Raw genomic sequence first — 17,384 nt, forward strand, 5'->3', positions numbered from 1 at the left:
CTGTCTCATACCTTGTCTCATACCTTGTCTCATACCCTGTCTCATACCCTGTCTCATACCTTATCTCATACCCTGTCTCATACCTTGTCTCATACCTTGTCTCATACCTTGTCTCATACCTTGTCTCATACCCTGTCTCATACCGTTCTCATACCCTGTCTCATACCCTGTCTCATACCCTGTCTCATACCCTGTCTCATACCCTGTCTCATACCCTGTCTAATACCCTGTCTCAACATGGCTCATACCTGTCTCATACCCTGTTCATCTGCATACCCTGTCTCATACCTTGTCTCATACTCTTGGCCCCATAACCTTGTCTCATACCCTGTCTCATACCCTGTCTCATACCCTGTCTCATACCCTGTCTCATACCCTGTCTCATACCCTGTCTCATACCCTGTCTCATACCTTGCCCCATACCTTGCCCCATACCTTGTCTCATACCTTGTCTCATACCCTGTCTCATACCCTGCCCCATACCCTGCCCACCACAACTTGGCAAGATTGCGCCTCTGATCAAAGCTGCTGTCTGTCTGTCTGTCTGTCTGTCAGTTGTTTGTGGCGCTAACAAAGCAACGATTGGTCCAATCCCTTTACTGACTGACTTCATTAGCGTTGCGTTGTGAGTGAGAAGCAGCAGTGCAGAGAAGATGTTGTTACACACAGACAATTGCACATAAGTACTGACCATAGGGAATGAGGGGACACTGGCCAATTGCTTGGAATCTTCTTTCCTCTTGAAGGTTTTGGGGTGAGGGTATAAAATAATGGGAAGCCCTTGTTAGTGTGTGTGTGTATATATATAATACATACGTGTGTGTCACATGATCCCGGGGATCGCAGAGGTTGTTGGACGCTGCAGCTGTACGTGAGGGGGAGCCATTGATTGAGTAAAACACGTCATGATGTGACTTAGTGTTGTGTGTGGGTGACACGTGCAGTGATTAGTACAGAGGGGGGCGTGTCCCGAGTATTCCCCGCCCCCAGCATGCAGCCAATCCGTGAGTCGCTAATGCCCCACGTGACAGACACACCGCTCCATGTGCAGTAACATTGTGGGATTGGGATAAAGTTACTGCGGGCGCTCACACTGGGATATGTGTGTGTGTGTGTGTGTGTGTATACATAGAGAGAGATGTACAATACGGAGCTGCTTCAGCTCTTCCCCCGGTCACATGACCTTCCCAATGCGGAATTACGTCAGGGGAACTACTTCCGCTTTTCGCCATCTTTGTTTGGGGCGCAGAATGTTCACTTCAGGCTTCTCCTCCTCCCGGTAGTTTCCAGTGAGTGCACGTGGGGTGGAAGCAGCGCTGAAATGGTAAGTGATGCCTCGGCCGCGGATAACAGGAATGCCGGTTACTGGCTCTCTACTCCCGCCCCTTACACTCAAGGACTGCCTCTGCAGGGCGTGTCCCACCCGTTCTGACCAATGGGCGAGGGCTGAGGATCACGTGGGGAGGAGCCGGTCGCTGTTGTGTTTCAGGATTAGTGGAAGAAAGTGCAGGAGGCGGAGTGTGTGGCCCCTGCTCTTGCTCAACATTGGGACTAGGACATTGACTTTGTTGCTAAAGCTCTTTGGCACAGGCCCTATGGGGTTAACTTCTCCTAAACTCTGGGGGCAGGACAAAGAATGAATGAATTCTTAAGCTCCTCCTCTTCCTCAGTTGTCTGGAAAGTGTGTGAGGAGACGTATAAGAGTAGATAGACCAGGGGTCCCCAACCTTTTTTACCTGTGAGCCACATTCAAATGTAAAAAGAGTTGGGGAGCAACACAAATAAAAGAAGTCCCTTGGGTGCCAAATAAGGGCTGTGATTGGCTGCTTGGTGGCCCCTATGTGGACTGGCAGCTACAGGAGGTTCTACTTGGTTGGGGATCACTGAGATAGACTAACTCTGCACAGACAGTACTGGCCTACTATACACACACTAGACTCCATTCCTTTTATTCCTCCCGCCCCCTGGCAGGAAGAGGAGGAGCTACAATATTGAGGCCTCAGAGCTGCTGGCGGCTCCTTTAATAATGTGTGCGAGCAGCTAATGGGTAGGAAGTGACGAGCAGGTGGGAGGGCTCAATAACGTCCCGGGCAAGAAGGAGGAGTCACAATAAGATGATTCCTCATGGTCCTTACCCCCCCCCAGTCACACACAGTCAAGATCAACATGAAACACAGGACAACACTGGCATTTAATAGGCATATTCAGTGTTTCTTTCATAGTAACCCCTTCTTGTACAAGTCGTGTTCTGTTTTACACCCCACACTCATTTTCTTTAGTGGAAGATGAGAGCAAACTGGCTCTTTTGATGTCAGTGAAGGTCGCTGACCCCTGCTCTGGTCTATACACTGGGGCAGCACTGAAGAACTGAGGAGGGGCCGCTGGTCACATGATGGGACACGAGTCATGTGACATCATTTAGCAGCTTGGTGGGGGCGGGGTAGATCCACACTGACTCCCTTGTGACTCATCACAGAAGCAACTGATCCCCACGGGTCGCCGACCCCACACAAAGAGCTAGACTCTAATGATGAACAAGGAGAAGGTGAGTGTGGATCTCAGAAACACAAGAAAGGGTTAAATAGCCACAAACACAAGCTCCCCATTCCTTGTGCCTCCAGGGGGTGACGAGTTTTGGCTACGTGCCCCCCAGAGTGTGCAGAGGATTCATGGTGGGGCAAATCAGAAATGTTCATCATTCCCCCCACGTGGGCTGGGGTGGAAGAGCCCAACATCATGATTCCAACATGGAGGGACTCCGGCTCAAGATATTTGCCAAGGTGAGAGTTTCAGTAGCCCTTCTCCCTGCACCAGTTTGCCCACACTTGTATTGGCTCTCACTGTCTGCCCTGCAGGAAATGCCACTGATCTTCCCCAATGGCCAGCGCATGAACAGGGGCAAACACTGGGGCCACTGCTACAAGCCTGCGGGGCTAATCATGTCACTGCTCTCCTCTTTGTACTGAGCCACCTCCCTCCTCTTCCTCACCGCCCTTCACTGCTGCCCCCCTGTACTCACCTATAGTCGCCTGTACTCACCTATAGTCGCCTGTACTCACCTATAGTCACCTGTACTCACCTATAGTCACCTCTACTCATCTGTAGTCATCTGTACTCACCTATAGTCACCTGTACTCACCTATACTCACCTATAGTCACCTCTACTCACCTGTACTCACCTATACTCACCTATAGTCACCTCTACTCACCTATACTCACCTATAGTCACCTCTACTCGCCTGTACTCACCTATAGTCGCCTGTACTCACCTATAGTCACATGTACTCACCTATAGTCATCTGTACTCACCTATAGTCACCTGTACTCACCTATAGTCACCTGTACTCACCTATACTCACCTATAGTCACCTCTACTCATCTGTACTCACCTATAGTCATCTGTACTCACCTATAGTCACCTGTACTCACCTATAGTCACCTCTACTCACCTATAGTCGCCTGTACTCGCCTATAGTCGCCTGTACTCACCTATAGTCACATGTACTCACCTATAGTCATCTGTACTCACCTATAGTCACCTGTACTCACCTATAGTCACCTGTACTCGCCTATAGTCGCCTGTACTCGCCTATAGTCGCCTGTACTCACCTATAGTCACATGTACTCACCTATAGTCGCCTGTACTCACCTATAGTCACATGTACTCACCTATACTCACCTATAGTCACCTCTACTCACCTGTACTCATCTGTACTCACCTATAGTCATCTGTACTCACCTATTGTCACCTGTACTCACCTATACTCACCTATAGTCACCTCTACTCACCTCTACTCATCTGTACTCACCTATAATCACCTGTACTCACCTATACTCATCTGTACTCGCCTATAGTCGCCTGTACTCACCTATAGTCACCTGTACTCACCTATAGTCACCTGTACTCGCCTATAGTCACCTGTACTCGCCTATAGTCGCCTGTACTCGCCTATAGTCGCCTGTACTCGCCTATAGTCACCTGTACTCGCCTATAGTCACCTGTAATCGCCTATAGTCACCTATAGTCACCTGTACTCGCCTATAGTCACCTGTACTTGCCTATAGTCACCTGTACTCACCTATAGTCACCTGTACTCACCTATAGTCACCTGTACTTGCCTGTACTCACCTATAGTCACCTGTACTCGCCTATAGTCACCTGTACTTGCCTGTACTCACCTATAGTCACCTGTAATCGCCTATAGTCACCTGTAATCGCCTATAGTCACATGTACTCACCTATACTCATCTGTACTCACATATAGTCACCTGTACTCGCCTATAGTCACCTGTACTTGCCTATAGTCACATGTACTCACCTGTACTCACCTATAGTCACCTGTACTCATCTATACTCATCTGTACTCGCATATAGTCACCTGTACTTGCCTATAGTCACATGTACTCACCTATAGTCACCTGTACTCACCTATAGTCACCTGTACTCACCTATACTCATCTGTACTCGCATATAGTCACCTGTACTCACCTATAGTCACCTGTACTTGCCTGTATTCACCTATAGTCACCTGTACTCACCTATACTCATCTGTACTCACCTATAGTCACCTGTACTCGCCTATAGTCACCTGTACTTGCCTATAGTCACCTGTACTCACCTATAGTCACCTGTACTCACCTATAGTCACCTGTACTCACCTATACTCATCTGTACTCACATATAGTCACCTGTACTCACCTATAGTCACCTGTACTTGCCTATAGTCACATGTACTCACCTATAGTCACCTGTACTCGCCTATAGTCGCCTGTACTCGCCTATAGTCGCCTGTACTCACCTATAGTCACATGTACTCACCTATAGTCGCCTGTACTCACCTATAGTCACATGTACTCACCTATACTCACCTATAGTCACCTCTACTCACCTGTACTCATCTGTACTCACCTATAGTCATCTGTACTCACCTATTGTCACCTGTACTCACCTATACTCACCTATAGTCGCCTCTACTCACCTATAGTCGCCTGTACTCGCCTATAGTCGCCTGTACTCACCTATAGTCACATGTACTCACCTATAGTCATCTGTACTCACCTATAGTCACCTGTACTCACCTATAGTCACCTGTACTCGCCTATAGTCGCCTGTACTCGCCTATAGTCGCCTGTACTCACCTATAGTCACATGTACTCACCTATAGTCACATGTACTCACCTATAGTCGCCTGTACTCACCTATAGTCACATGTACTCACCTATACTCACCTATAGTCACCTCTACTCACCTGTACTTTCCTGTACTCACCTATAGTCACCTGTACTCGCCTAAAGTCACCTGTACTCGCCTATAGTCACCTGTACTCGCCTATAGTCACCTGTACTCGCCTATAGTCACCCAGGAACATGATATCAGTGCTGCATTTCATGAGCCAATCAGGGAGCTCCCTGCTCTTCTTATTTGCCTGAATGTAAATGTATTGCCCCCACAGACGGCCTTATTGCCTCCACGAGACACAACATCTATGATCTGACCGCCCAGGCCTGTCCCCACTCGTCTTCCACAAGTTCTCGGCTCGGCCAAAGGGTAAGTGGCACACGGCTTTCACATGGCGACATTCTGTTGCCTCGACTAATGGCTGTTTGGCCCACAGCTGGGCAACATCAGCAACTATTTCTTCCCTGTCCCATAAGATAAAAGCAAAAGGCTGGTAACGTTGGCTAATCAGGTGTATATGTCGCCTTCAGCTGCCCCCGACCTACCTATATGTGTGTGTATATATAGGTTCCTAATGGTTTCTCCCTTCCTGCAGTGAACATGATAAAGCTGACACTCTGCACAATGATGGCCCAGATGGAGAGGAGATGGCACCCCTGCACCAACACCACCAACAAAAGGAACTACCTCATCACTCAATGGGCCACGTGTCTCATCACTCAATAGGCCATCTTGGAGAGACTGCTTTTGTGTCAATCAACCTTTTGTAACTAGTTAGGGTTAGTACTTTCTATGCCAGTACTAGGCTCCTCCCTCCTTCTAGGAGGGAGGAGCCTAGTACTGGAATAGAAAGGCAGATTGTAAGCTCGTTGGGCTGCACACACACAGGGACATGCAACTTTCTTGTTGCTACTTGGGCATCACATGGATCTTCTCCAGGAAACACGAAAAAGAATCCGGGATCCCCCAGTCCGGCCACAAGACAGACTAGAAATGGCTGATCTCACGGGACTCCTGCACAAACTCCTCCTGATATTGCTCTTTCCTAAACTTTCTCTAAATACACTGTTTATAAAGGAGTACACTGTTTATTCTAAGCAACGTTTCAATTGGTCTTCACATTGTTTTCTATTTTGCTATACCACCATCTAGTGGCCAAACAGCTGCAGTGCAATGAGCAAAAGCAGATACTCACTACACTTGTTACTGTAGAACCTGTGTTACCCCACATAATGTCACTCTGTTACCCCACTAGAGGGCCACACAGGCCCAGGACACATTCGTACGTGATCCCTCTTACTTCCTTCAATGGCACCCTGAATTTTCAGTACATAATCTCGGCATTTACTCTGTAACAGTATGAATGTGTGATTAATGTCTCACTGCTGCCCTCCTGTGGCACAAGCCTGTAACAGTATGAATGTGTGATTAATGTCTCACTGCTGCCCTCCTGTGGCACAAGCCTGTAACAGTATGAATGGAGGATTAATGTCTCACTGCTGCCCTCCTGTGGCACAAGCCTGTAACAGTATGAATGTGTGATTAATGTCTCACTGCTGCCCTCCTGTGGCACAAGCCTGTAACAGTATGAATGGAGTGAATTAATGTCTCACTGCTGCCCTCCTGTGGCACAAGCCTGTAACAGTATGAATGTGTGATTAATGTCTCACTGCTGCCCTCCTGTGGCACAAGCCTGTAACAGTATGAATGGAGGATTAATGTCTCACTGCTGCCCTCCTGTGGCACAAGCCTGTAACAGTATGAATGTGTGATTAATGTCTCACTGCTGCCCTCCTGTGGCACAAGCCTGTAACAGTATGAATGGAGGATTAATGTCTCACTGCTGCCCTCCTGTGGCACAAGCCTGTAACAGTATGAATGGAGGATTAATGTCTCACTGCTGCCCTCCTGTGGCACAAGCCTGTAACAGTATGAATGTGTAATTAATGTCTCACTGCTGCCCTCCTGTGGCACAAGCCTGTAACAGTATGAATGTGTAATTAATGTCTCACTGCTGCCCTCCTGTGGCACAAGCTTTTAACAGTATGAATGTGTGATTAATGTCTCACTGCTGCCCTCCTGTGGCACAAGCTTTTAACAGTATGAATGTGTGATTAATGTCTTACTGCTGCCCTCCTGTGGCACAAGCCTGTAACAGTATGAATGTGTGATTAATGTCTCACTGCTGCCCTCCTGTGGCACAAGCTTTTAACAGTATGAATGTGTAATTAATGTCTCACTGCTGCCCTCCTGTGGCACAAGCCTGTAACAGTATGAATGTGTAATTAATGTCTCACTGCTGCCCTCCTGTGGCACAAGCTTTTAACAGTATGAATGTGTGATTAATGTCTCACTGCTGCCCTCCTGTGGCACAAGCCTGTAACAGTATGAATGTGTGATTAATGTCTCACTGCTGCCCTCCTGTGGCACAAGCCTGTAACAGTATGAATGTGTGATTAATGTCTCACTGCTGCCCTCCTGTGGCACAAGCCTGTAACAGTATGAATGGAGGATTAATGTCTCACTGCTGCCCTCCTGTGGCACAAGCCTGTAACAGTATGAATGTGTGATTAATGTCTCACTGCTGCCCTCCTGTGGCACAAGCCTGTAACAGTATGAATGTGTAATTAATGTCTCACTGCTGCCCTCCTGTGGCACAAGCCTGTAACAGTATGAATGTGTGATTAATGTCTCACTGCTGCCCTCCTGTGGCACAAGCCTGTAACAGTATGAATGGAGGATTAATGTCTCACTGCTGCCCTCCTGTGGCACAAGCCTGTAACAGTATGAATGTGTAATTAATGTCTCACTGCTGCCCTCCTGTGGCACAAGCCTGTAACAGTATGAATGTGTGATTAATGTCTCACTGCTGCCCTCCTGTGGCACAAGCCTGTAACAGTATGAATGGAGGATTAATGTCTCACTGCTGCCCTCCTGTGGCACAAGCCTGTAACAGTATGAATGGAGGATTAATGTCTCACTGCTGCCCTCCTGTGGCACAAGCCTGTAACAGTATGAATGTGTAATTAATGTCTCACTGCTGCCCTCCTGTGGCACAAGCTTTTAACAGTATGAATGTGTGATTAATGTCTCACTGCTGCCCTCCTGTGGCACAAGCCTGTAACAGTATGAATGTGTGATTAATGTCTCACTGCTGCCCTCCTGTGGCACAAGCCTGTAACAACATGAACATATGATTAATGTCTCACTGCTGCCCTCCTGTGGCACAAGCCTGTAACAGTATGAATGTGTGATTAATGTCTCACTGCTGCCCTCCTGTGGCACAAGCCTGTAACAGTATGAATGTGTAATTAATGTCTCACTGCTGCCCTCCTGTGGCACAAGCTTGTAACATAGTGAATGAATGTTGTGAATTAATGTTCAAGCTCACGCTGCCCTCCTGTGGCACAAGCCTGTAACAGTATGAATGTGTAATTAATGTCTCACTGCTGCCCTCCTGTGGCACAAGCTTTTAACAGTATGAATGTGTGATTAATGTCTCACTGCTGCCCTCCTGTGGCACAAGCCTGTAACAGTATGAATGTGTGATTAATGTCTCACTGCTGCCCTCCTGTGGCACAAGCCTGTAACAACATGAACATGTGATTAATGTCTCACTGCTGCCCTCCTGTGGCACAAGCCTGTAACAGTATGAATGTGTGATTAATGTCTCACTGCTGCCCTCCTGTGGCACAAGCCTGTAACAGTATGAATGTGTGATTAATGTCTCACTGCTGCCCTCCTGTGGCACAAGCCTGTAACAGTATGAATGTGTGATTAATGTCTCACTGCTGCCCTCCTGTGGCACAAGCCTGTAACAACATGAACATGTGATTAATGTCTCACTGCTGCCCTCCTGTGGCACAAGCCTGTAACAGTATGAATGTGTGATTAATGTCTCACTGCTGCCCTCCTGTGGCACAAGCCTGTAACAGTATGAATGGGGATTATGTCTCACTGCTGCCCTCCTGTGGCACAAGCCTGTAACAGTATGAATGTGATTAATGTCTCACTGCTGCCCTCCTGTGGCACAAGCTGTAACAGTATGAATGTGTGATAATAAAAAAAAAAAAAAAAAAAAAAAAAAAAAAAAAAAAAAATGTGCCCCCTGTGGCACAAGCCTGTAACAGTATGATGTGTGATTAATGTCTCACTGCTGCCCTCCTGTGGCACAAGCCTGTAACAACATGAACATGTGATTAATGTCTCACTGCTGCCCTCCTGTGCACAAGCCTGTAACAGTATGAATGTGTGATTAATGTCTCACTGCTGCCCTCCTGTGGCACAAGCCTGTAACAGTATGAATGGTAATTAATGTCTCACTGCTGCCCTCCTGTGGCACAAGCCTGTAACAGTATGAATGTGTGATTAATGTCTCACTGCTGCCTCCTGTGGCACAAGCCTGTAACAGTATGAATGTGTGATTAATGTCTCACTGCTGCCCTCCTGTGGCACAAGCCTGTAACAGTATGAATGTGTAATTAATGTCTCACTGCTGCCCTCTGTGGCACAAGCCTGTAACAGTATGAATGGAGGATTAATGTCTCACTGCTGCCTCTCTGTGGCACAAGCCTGTAACAGTATGAATGGAGGATTAATGTCTCACTGCTGCCCTCCTGTGGCACAAGCCTGTAACAGTATGAATGTGTAATTAATGTCTCACTGCTGCCCTCCTGTGGCACAAGCCTGTAACAGTATGAATGTGTGATTAATGTCTCACTGCTGCCCTCCTGTGGCACAAGCCTGTAACAGTATGAATGTGTATTAATGTCTCACTGCTGCCCTCCTGTGGCACAAGCTGTAACAGTATGAATGTGTGATTAATGTCTCACTGCTGCCCTCCTGTGGCACAAGCCTGTAACAGTATGAATGTGTGATTAATGTCTCACTGCTGCCCTCCTGTGGCACAAGCCTGTAACAGTATGAATGGGGATTAATGTCTCACTGCTGCCCTCCTGTGGGACAAGCCTGTAACAGTATGAATGTGTAATTAATGTCTCACTGCTGCCCTCCTGTGGCACAAGCCTGTAACAGTATGAATGTGTGATTAATGTCTCACTGCTGCCCTCCTGTGGCACAAGCCTGTAACAGTATGAATGAGGATTAATGTCTCACTGCTGCCCTCCTGTGGCACAAGCCTGTAACAGTATGAATGTTGATTAATGTCTCACTGCTGCCCTCCTGTGGGACAAGCCTGTAACAGTATGAATGTGTGATTAATGTCTCACTGCTGCCCTCCTGTGGCACAAGCCTGTAACAGTATGAATGGGATTAATGTCTCACTGCTGCCCTCCTGTGGCACAAGCCTGAACAGTATGAATGGAGGATTAATGTCTCACTGCTGCCCTCCTGTGAGGCAAGTGGCCATCGCCCTGTCCAAGCTGTAAGTATGAATGGGGATTAATGTCTCACTGCTGCCCTCCTGTGGCACAAGCCTGTAACAGTATGAATGTGTATTAATGTCTCACTGCTGCCCTCCTGTGGCACAAGCTGTAACAGTATGAATGGAGGATTAATGTCTCACTGCTGCCCTCCTGTGGCACAAGCCTGTAACAGTATGAATGTGTAATTAATGTCTCACTGCTGCCCTCCTGTGGCCAAGCTTAACAGTATGAATGGGATTAATGTCTCACTGCTGCCCTCCTGTGGCACAAGCTGTAACAGTATGAATGGATTAATGTCTCACTGCTGCCCTCCTGTGGCACAAGCCTGTAACAGATGAATGGGATTAATGTTCACTGCTGCCCTCCTGTGGCACAAGCCTGTAACAGTATGAATGTGTGATTAATGTCTCACTGCTGCCCTCCTGTGGCACAAGCCTGTAACAGTATGAATGGGATTAATGTCTCACTGCTGCCCTCCTGTGGCACAAGCCTGTAACAGTATGAATGTGTGATTAATGTCTCACTGCTGCCCTCCTGTGGCACAAGCCTGTAACAAAATGAAGGATTAATGTCTCACTGCTGCCCTCCTGTGGCACAAGCTGTAACAGTATGAATGGGATTAATGTCTCACTGCTGCCCTCCTGTGGCACAAGCCTGTAACAGTATGAATGTGTGATTAATGTCTCACTGCGCCCTCCTGTGGCACAAGCCTGTAACAGTATGAATGTGTGATTAATGTCCACTGCTGCCTCCTGTGGCACAAGCCTGTAACAGTATGAATGGTGATTAATGTCTCACTGCTGCCTCCTGTGCACAAGCCTGTAACAGTATGAATGTGTGATTAATGTCTCACTGCTGCCCTCCTGTGGCACAAGCCTGTAACAGTATGAATGGAGGATTAATGTCTCACTGCTGCCCTCCTGTGGCACAAGCCTGTAACAGTATGAATGTGTGATTAATGTCTCACTGCTGCCCTCCTGTGGCACAAGCCTGTAACAGTATGAATGTGTGATTAATGTCTCACTGCTGCCCTCCTGTGGCACAAGCCTGTAACAGTATGAATGGAGGATTAATGTCTCACTGCTGCCCTCCTGTGGCACAAGCCTGTAACAGTATGAATGTGTAATTAATGTCTCACTGCTGCCCTCCTGTGGCACAAGCCTGTAACAGTATGAATGGAGGATTAATGTCTCACTGCTGCCCTCCTGTGGCACAAGCCTGTAACAGTATGAATGTGTAATTAATGTCTCACTGCTGCCCTCCTGTGGCACAAGCTTTTAACAGTATGAATGTGTGATTAATGTCTCACTGCTGCCCTCCTGTGGCACAAGCCTGTAACAGTATGAATGGAGGATTAATGTCTCACTGCTGCCCTCCTGTGGCAGATGCCTGATACTGCTAATTCCCTGGCACAATATTACTGACCTTGCAGCAAACGTGCTGGTGTTTTTGCAACACCCATTGCAAAGCAGCAATACTTCTTACTGCAATTCTTGTCTAATCCACAATGTGGCACGCATGTCCATTTCAACTGCCTGTAGTTAACTCCTAATAAACCTCATGAATGAGCAATGAGGGGTTCGGTCACAAGGAGGAAGCCGAGCACAACAACTTGGCTACAGAGTGGTCAGTACTGTGTCTTGCAAACAGGCTTAGCTTTAATATAATCAGTACAGTCACTGAGACCCAGCACCCATCAATGTCAGTAAGCATGTAGTGGGGGGTGGCAGATTAGGGGGGGTAGAAGGTAAGGAGATGCAGGCTGTAGACTCCACTTAAAGAAGGGCAAGCCATTGTCCCGAAACGTCTGATTGTAACCCTTGTGTCATGAGCACTTCAATAAATCCTGGAACACCCCACTTTTGACTCCGGTATTGGCAATTATTTTTCTTTCTCTAGTCCAACCAGGGAAAAACACTGCACATGGGATAGACAGAACATCACCTCCACCAACAGCAGCACCATTCTTCTCAATGTAAATTCATCCTCTTGACCATGGAAAAGAGAGCAGTCCAGAAGCAGGAGGAAAAGGAATCAGAGCTCAGTACCTGGGTGCGTTAAGTTAGCAGCACTCAGCCCTGGGGACACTGGATCTCTAATAAGCACAAATGAACAGTCAGAGAACATGTTGGCACAGATTTGGAGACTGGTGGGGGGAGCAGGGGGTATCTCATTCACCCAGCTCCAGGCTGGCTACATTTCTGTTACTTCAGATCAGGTGTGGAGGCTTGGAAAGGTCAGCTCCTCTCATAGTGCTGGGGTAAAATAATGCTGCTGCTGCTTTAAACCCAAATCCTATCATAGCATTGGTCTGTGATCCTTTTGAAGTGCTACCAATATACAGCCAGACAGAATGGAGAGATTATATCAAGTGCTCGGATAGCACAGTGGCTACGTGTTCTGTTTCCTTCACAAAGGTTTTGAGTTTGATTCCTGCCAAAGAACTTTGGTAAATGATACATTTATAGTACTGGCTTATTGTGTTTGAACAATATATTTACAAAGAATGGAGGCTTCTTCCTAATTGCTTAGATAGCACAGTCCCTAGGTGCGCTGTTTGGTACATGAAGTTTTTGAGTTTGATTCCTGGCAAAGAACTTGGGTAAATAATAAATTCAAAATATTGTGTTTTAACTATCTATTTACACAGAAATGAGAGTTGGGTAAATGATACATTTATAGTACTGTCTTCACGTGTTTAACTATATATTTACACAGAATTTGCGATTTTCTACCAATAGCTGCAATAGCGCAGTCGCTAAGTGTTTCGTTTGGTGCGTGAAAGTTTTGAGTTCGATTCCGGCCAAAGAAGAGTATTGTCTTATCTAAATATTTACACAGAACTGAAAGTTGGGTAAATGATACATTTATAGTTCTGTCTTCAGGTGTTTAACTATATATTTACAAAGAATTTGCAATTTTCTACCAATATCTGCGATAGCGCAGTCGCTAAATGTTTCGTTTGGTGCGTGAAAGTTTTGAGTTCGATTCCCGCCAAAGAAGAGTATTGTCTTATCTAAATATTTACACAGAATCGAAAGTTGGGTAAATGATACATTTATAGTTCTGTCTTCAGGTGTTTAACTATATATTTACAAAGAATTTGCAATTTTCTACCAATATCTGCGATAGCGCAGTCGCTAAATGTTTCGTTTGGTGCGTGAAAGTTTTGAGTTCGATTCCCGCCAAAGAAGAGTATTGTCTTATCTAAATATTTACACAGAATTGAAAGTTGGGTAAATGATACATTTATAGTACTGTCTTAATTTGTTTAACTATATATTTACAAAGAATTTGCAATTTCTACCAATAGCTGCGATGGCGCAGTCGCTAAGTGTTTCGTTTGGTGCGTGAAAGTTTTGAGTTTGATTCCCGCCAAAGAAGAGTATTGTCTTATCTAAATATTTACACAGAATCGAAAGTTGGGTAAATGATACATTTATAGTTCTGTCTTCAGGTGTTTAACTATATATTTACAAAGAATTTGCAATTTTCTACCAATATCTGCGATAGCGCAGTCGCTAAGTGTTTCGTTTGGTGCGTGAAAGTTTTGAGTTCGATTCCCGCCAAAGAAGAGTATTGTCTTATCTAAATATTTACACAGAACTGAAAGTTGGGTAAATGATACATTTATAGTTCTGTCTTCAGGTGTTTAACTATATATTTACAAAGAATTTGCAATTTTCTACCAATATCTGCGATAGCGCAGTCGCTAAGTGTTTCGTTTGGTGCGTGAAAGTTTTGAGTTCGATTCCCGCCAAAGAAGAGTATTGTCTTATCTAAATATTTACACAGAACTGAAAGTTGGGTAAATGATACATTTATAGTTCTGTCTTCAGGTGTTTAACTATATATTTACAAAGAATTTGCAATTTTCTACCAATATCTGCGATAGCGCAGTCGCTAAGTGTTTCGTTTGGTGCGTGAAAGTTTTGAGTTCGATTCCCGCCAAAGAAGAGTATTGTCTTATCTAAATATTTACACAGAACTGAAAGTTGGGTAAATGATACATTTATAGTTCTGTCTTCAGGTGTTTAACTATATATTTACAAAGAATTTGCAATTTTCTACCAATATCTGCGATAGCGCAGTCGCTAAGTGTTTCGTTTGGTGCGTGAAAGTTTTGAGTTCGATTCCCGCCAAAGAAGAGTATTGTCTTATCTAAATATTTACACAGAACTGAAAGTTGGGTAAATGATACATTTATAGTTCTGTCTTCAGGTGTTTAACTATATATTTACAAAGAATTTGCAAATTTTCTACCAATATCTGCGATAGCGCAGTCGCTAAGTGTTTCGTTTGGTGCGTGAAAGTTTTGAGTTCGATTCCCGCCAAAGAAGAGTATTGTCTTATCTAAATATTTACACAGAATTGAAAGTTGGGTAAATGATACATTTATAGTACTGTCTTAATTTGTTTAACTATATATTTACAAAGAATTTGCAATTTCTACCAATAGCTGCGATAGCGCAGTCGCTAAGTGTTTCGTTTGGTGCGTGAAAGTTTTGAGTTCGATTCCCGCCAAAGAAGAGTATTGTCTTATCTAAATATTTACACAGAACTGAAAGTTGGGTAAATGATACATTTATAGTTCTGTCTTCAGGTGTTTAACTATATATTTACAAAGAATTTGCAATTTTCTACCAATATCTGCGATAGCGCAGTCGCTAAGTGTTTCGTTTGGTGCGTGAAAGTTTTGAGTTCGATTCCGGCCAAAGAAGAGTATTGTCTTATCTAAATATTTACACAGAATTGAAAGTTGGGTAAATGATACATTTATAGTACTGTCTTAACGTCTTTTAACAATATATTTACAAAGAAGCAAGAGTTTCTATCAATTGCTGCAATAGCACAGGCGCTAGAGGTGCGTCTTCCATCGTAGAGGTTCTGAGTTCAATTCCGGCCAAGGAGCTTTAACAAATAATTACTTTAAAGTGCTGTCTTAACTTGTTTTAACTATACCTTTACAAAGAATGGAGACTTTGCATCCAGCGCTGTGATGGCTCGGTGGCTTAGTGCGCTGCTTAACATACAAAGAATTCCAGGTTCAATTCCTCCAGATGTCCTTAACATAAGTTACTCAAAATGTCAGAATTCCAGGTTCAAAAATGGCCGAGTATAGAATGTCCAGGTTCCAAGATGGCTGAGTACAGAAGTTCAAAGGTGGGCGTGTACAGAAGGACAAGGTTCCAAGCTGGGCGTGTACAGAAAGTTGAGGTTCCAAGCTGGGCGTGTACAGAAAGTCGAGGTTCCAAGCTGGGCGTGTACAGAAAGTCGAGGTTCCAAGCTGGGCGTGTACAGAAGGTTGAGGTTCCAAGCTGGGCGTGTACAGAAGGTTGAGGTTCCAAGCTTGGGCGTGTACAGAAGGTTGAGGTTCCAAGCTGGGCGTGTACAGAAGGTTGAGGTTGCAAGCTGGGCGTGTACAGAAGGTCGAGGTTCCAAGCTGGGCGTGTACAGAAGGTCGAGGTTCCAAGCTGGGCGTGTACAGAAGGTTGAGGTTCCAAGCTGGGCGTGTACAGAAGGTCGAGGTTGCAAGCTGGGCGGGTACAGAAAGTCGAGGTTCCAAACTGGGCGGGTACAGCAGGCCGAGGTTCCAAGATGGTAGAGTACAGACAGTCCAGGTTCTGAAATGCTGAGTCTAGAAAAGCCAGGTTCCAAGATGGCGTGAGAAGATCTTTTAATTTCAAATTTATTTGAAAAAAATACAATAAAAACCACATTTTTCACCTCTTGCACTCCTCACCCTCTCTCCCACCTGTGTTCCTCACACCCTCGCTCTATCCTGCCTTCCGCACAGTCACACATTGGAATCTCTTGCCTTCTCTCACCTGCCTGTGATCCTCACAGTCAGGATTTGAACTCTCGCTCCCACCTGCCTGCGATCCGCACAGTCACAGGTGGGATTTGAACTCACGCCCTCTCCCACCTGCCTGCAATCCGCACAGTCACAGATGGGATTTGAACTCCCGCTCTCACCTGCCTGTGATCCGCACAGTCTCAGATGGGATTTGAACTCAGGCCGACAGGTTCTGCTACCCAGCAGTGCTACTCCATGAGCCACCTGTCCGCACAGGGTCCTACATTGTTTTTGGTAAATTTATCATGGATTATGTTGTTTGTTTAGCACTTTAAAGGGAAAAGACATTTCTCAATCGCTGCTGCAACTGGATTCGAACCCAAGTCCCAAGCGATCCAAGCCATGGGATTTGAAGTCAAGCTCACAGGTACTGCTACGCATTGAGCCACCTTGCCGCCCTGTAGTCAGCACTTGTCTTTCGTATATTTATAATCAATCATGTTTATTCAACACTTTATATATACATACATACATACATATACTTATATACTTATATATTTATTGTTCTTTCCCCACTACGTGTTACCCTGGTGTGTAGCTTGACATGCAGCTAAACTTCTTCCTTTATTAATCCACTGACACCAGATTGGAAAGATTCTGATTTTATTAACAAGGGGAAGGTGTGAAACTGGGGAACAGAAAATGATTTATATCATAACACAAGTACATAGACAGTGTGGAAAATAGCCGTATAATGCATAAAGGATGAGAGGCATCTGGATGCAAGTAAAGCCTAGAAGCCTGGGTATACAGCAGGACTATGAGGTGGCTGCACAAACATAACAGCTTATAAAACGTGTATAAAATGACAAAACAAGAAAATAATGGTATGGATTTATAAAGCAGGCTTTGTAGATCATTAACACCTAACAAGAATACTACCACAAGGCTGGATGGGGTAGGATTACTGCACATGATGTTGGGCAGTGACCAGTATAAAGATGGCAGCTACACTGATCATTTC

At 45.4% G+C, this 17,384-nt stretch overlaps 1 protein-coding gene and 1 long non-coding RNA gene across 5 annotated transcripts in view; one reads left to right on the plus strand and one right to left on the minus strand.

Annotated features, from left to right (window-relative positions):
- Positions 1 to 328: 328 nt before the first annotated feature.
- LOC108698088 lies at positions 329 to 6,276 on the plus strand. 4 transcript variants are annotated; one of them, XR_005963175.1, is made up of 4 exons: positions 329 to 1,324; positions 5,454 to 5,548; positions 5,775 to 5,958; positions 6,013 to 6,276. It is a non-coding gene; the product is annotated as an uncharacterized LOC108698088 (long non-coding RNA). The 4 variants fall into 4 exon arrangements; XR_001932557.2 differs by having other exon boundaries at positions 330 to 1,324; positions 5,775 to 6,276; XR_001932558.2 differs by lacking the exon at positions 329 to 1,324 and adding an exon at positions 1,338 to 2,545 and having other exon boundaries at positions 5,775 to 6,276.
- A 9,039-nt stretch (positions 6,277 to 15,315) lies between these two features.
- LOC108698836 (vacuolar fusion protein MON1 homolog B) overlaps positions 15,316 to 17,384 on the minus strand; it is a 43,424-nt gene continuing 41,355 nt past the window's right edge. Inside the window, exon 9 of the mRNA XM_041572863.1 lies at positions 15,316 to 16,201. The gene's annotated coding sequence lies outside the window, so the exon portion shown is untranslated. The remainder of the gene's footprint in view (positions 16,202 to 17,384) is intronic.

This window comes from Xenopus laevis, chromosome 8L (assembly GCF_017654675.1).
Source record: "Xenopus laevis strain J_2021 chromosome 8L, Xenopus_laevis_v10.1, whole genome shotgun sequence".
NCBI lineage: Eukaryota > Metazoa > Chordata > Amphibia > Anura > Pipidae > Xenopus > Xenopus laevis.